We start from the raw sequence: 4106 nt of genomic DNA on the forward strand, positions 1-4106 counted from the left end.
ATTCACTCTGTGAATATAAAGTTGTAAAACTATTTAGAAAGAAAAATCCATTGTTCTTCCCCACGTTGTGGAGGGAACTTAGTTTATGACAGTGTATGATTTTAGTTTTCTGTTAAGTTGCGATTACACAGTTAGGCAAAATGTGGAAAAGTCTGATGGCAATATTCCCCAAATAAGTCATCAAACAGATGTAATCAGCAGAAGCCAGTTTAACTATCTGGTGTCACAAAAAACCGGGAATCTGTTTTACTGTCATAGAAAACCAGTTCATTATAGAAGTGTTCCACTGTGCACCCAGAACAAAGTAAAATATGTTACCTAACTTCAAATCATTTTTATTGATCAGGTATGTAGAGAGCTGCAATAAATGTGCCAAAACTTCAATGCTTTAACTCAATGCAATCAAACAACATGGTGACGTGGTGTGCCCATTCCACTAGATCTCCAGGGCATTTCCATTAAGTGGTGATTCCAGAGCCCTGCATCTTCCTAAATCCTGGCTCCATCATCTCCTTGATTTTTGGAGTCCTCTGCTGGATTTTCTGCATTCAGACAGCCAATGGGAAAAAGAAAGCATAAAGGAGCTGAGGAGTTTGTTCAGATGTGTGATCTGGAAGTGAACTACATATCACTTTTTATCACCTTGGCTCACATTCCATTGATGAGAGCTCAGCCACCAGGACTATTGTAACTGCAGGGAAGGCTAGGAAATTAGGTGTAGCTCTGTGTCCAGTGTCAAAGATGTGGTGAGCTTATTGGTGCCTCTGCCACATGGTTTAATTCCCTAGGGTGAGAAGAGGCAACAAACAAGATGTGAATTCAGGAATACAGATCTTCTTTGATTTACAGTGGACTTACCTCCCCAATAAATCCATCATAAACTGAAAATATCATAAGTCAGTATATCATAAGTCAATATCATAAGTCAAAAATGAATTTAATACACCTAACTTATCAAACATCATAGCTTAGCCTTGCCCCCCATAAACGTGTACAGAACACATAGTTTAGCCCCCAGTTGGGCAAAACCACCTAACACAAAGTCTATTCTATAACCAACTGTCGAATATCTCATGTAATTTATAAACACTACTAAAAATAAAAAGCAAAATGGTTGTAAGCCTATCGGTTGTTTACCCTTGTGGCTGACTAGAAGCTGAGGCTCGCCGCCACTCCCCAGCATCATGAGAGAGGGTCGTACTGCATATCACTAGCCTGGGAAAACACCAAAATTCAAAGTTAGAAGTCTGATTTCTAGGGAATGCCTGTTGCTTGTGCACCGAGACTATGGACTATGAGAAACAAACTGAGGGCTTCAGAGGGGAGGGGGGTGGGGGAATGGGATAGACTGGTGATGGGTAGAAGAAGGGCACGTATTGCATGGTGTACTGGGTGTTATACGCAACTAATGAATCATGGAACTTTACATCAGAAACCAGGGATGTACTGTATGGTGACTAACATAATATAATTAAAAAACATTAAAAAAAAATATCCTAAGTTGAACCGTCATGAGTCAGGGACCTTCTGTAAAAAAGATTAGAATGTATATGAAAACTACTATCTTAATAAATCATGCCCAAGTCCACAGTGTTGTCAATAGAGAGAAATATGTATATATTTATACAGGATAACATTAGACTCTATGTTTTAACAAAATTCCCCACTGATTCATAGGCAAATTAAAGTTTGAGAAGCACTGCTGTATACAACATCCTCACTTGAAGAATTTACAATGTACCATAGTATTAAAAAAAAAAAGTTTGAGAATTTGTGCTGCAAAGAAACTTGCTTTCATTATTATTATTAATAATCAGAATATTCCAATTGAACTTGATTGTCATCACTTCTTAACAAAACACCGATCAACATCCCATAGGAAGATAGTTTTCTGTGAAACTCAGGGAAATGGATTTAAATGCACAAAATGGGGAAAACTAAAGTCAGAAATTTAGATGTTAGTTTTGGTTAGTTATGGTGTCTCCTCCATAAGCCACCTCTGATTTGGAAGATTCGTTCCTGTATTCCCGGTTAGGTAGTCTGATTCTGACATGAAGAATTTTAGTTGCCCATTCATTTATTAATTCTGCATACTGTTTTTCAGACATTTAGTTAAGGTCTGTGAAAGCAAGAATGATCCAAGATTTCAGCAGAGGAGGAGGACAAATAAATTAAAGTAGGATATAAATGTAAAATATTTACAATGGGTAGACACATCCATTTGGATAGACTATAAGTGAATTTGCCTTCAAATGAATATAATAAAAAAATTATTCACAACAAACCCAATAATTTTACCCAAAAAACGAACCCTAGCTTGTTGCAAACTCTATCAAAACATTGTAATATTGGGGTGCCTGAGTGCCTCAGTTGGTTAAGCATCTGCCTTGAGCTCAGGTCATGATCCCAGGGTTTTGAGATCGAGTCCCGCATCTGACTCCCTGCTCAACGGGAGCCTGCTTCTCCCTCTCCTCTACCTCTGTTAATCCCCCTACTTGTGCTCTCTCACTCTTTCTCTCTATCAAATAAATAAATAAAATCTTAAGAAAAAAATTGTAGTGTTAGAATTAGCCTATTGAAAACTGAGGTCCTCATTGATACACTGTGTAATACCTCACTTTCCCCTTCCTTACAAAAGGCCCATAAAAAAAAAGAGAGAAAGAGAGAAAGTTAGGGGTGCCTCAATGGCTCAGTGGGTGAAGCATCTGCCTTTGGCTCAGGTCATGATCCTAGGGTCCTGGGATAGAGGCCTGCATCTCACTCCCTGCTTAGGGGAGAGTCTGTTTCTCCCTCTCCTTCTGCCCCTTCCCCCCATGCTCTTTCTCTGTCAAATAAATAAATAAAGTCTTTAAAAAAAAAAAAAGAGAGAGAGAAAATTAGCCTGTAATGATACAGTTTTTCATTATATTTCTTCCACTAAAATTTTAGTCATTGTTTCTCTCCCCTCCCACCCTTTTGCCTGTATAGTAGCTTCCTATTCCTTCCATTTTAAGAAAATAAACTCCTTAAAAGTATGACATTAGCAGAAATGAGTTAAACATAAGGCTATCGATACATTTTAAGGGGGAAAAAAAGCAATATGTCTCAAACTAAAGTGAAAGATAACCAAAATTATAATGTGAGAGTTTGATGACTATACCCTATGTATTTCAGAGACATGAAAAAAATATATATATATCCCTTATATAAGGGATATAATCTTGGCTGAAACACAAGCAGCTGAGTGTATCACCCAGCTTTTATTTCTGTTAATCCTGTTCCGGGGCACTACAATGTTCTCAAAGAACTGTTTTGATGAATAAGTTAATCCTGTTCTTAAAGATTAATAAGAATATTTAATTCATTTTAAGTTTCCTCTCTTGTCTTTAATAGCCAAATAAACTAGGGGGGTGGGGAAGGCTGTGGCTTAATTTTCCATCTGCACAATCTGGCTTAACTAAATATGCCTTAATGAGTTAAATGGGTGTGATATATCAAATTGCACTGCTTGCAGAGAAAAGCAAGTGCAGTGATGTGATTTTTCTCCTTCACTAAGGGAACTGAAGTATTTCTTAAATCAGCTGTTAAATACCTAAGTGACATGCTTTCTGTTTACATCCCGTGTTATTAATATTTATTTTTAATCAACTTTTTTTCAGGTACAATTGAAGAAAAACAACATACATCCATTTTTAAGAATGTTAACAAATATATACACTTGTGTAACAACCACTATACACCGAGATACAGAACATTTCTCCCATGCTAAAAGTTTGTCTGAATTTCCCACTCAGTGTCCATCCCCTTCCCTGCAAATCATACCCTATCCCAGCAACCACAGATCTACTTATGTCATTATGAATTTGATTTGTATCTGTCTTCTTTTGGTCATCATAGTGATATTGGGATCCATCCGTATAGTTGCACATATAATAGTCCATTCCTTTTGGGGTGCATAGAATATTCTTACATGGATATAACACAGTTCTTTTAGCCTTTGCCTTGTTAATGGATGTAGGGTTGTTCCTAGATTTTGGTTATCATGAAGAAAGGTGCTTATATACAGGTCTTCAAGTAGACATATTTGTTTGTGTGTTTGTTTCTCTTGGGTAAACACTTAGGAGTAG

Source organism: Ursus arctos, unplaced genomic scaffold (genome assembly GCF_023065955.2).
Source record: "Ursus arctos isolate Adak ecotype North America unplaced genomic scaffold, UrsArc2.0 scaffold_23, whole genome shotgun sequence".
Lineage (NCBI taxonomy): Eukaryota > Metazoa > Chordata > Mammalia > Carnivora > Ursidae > Ursus > Ursus arctos.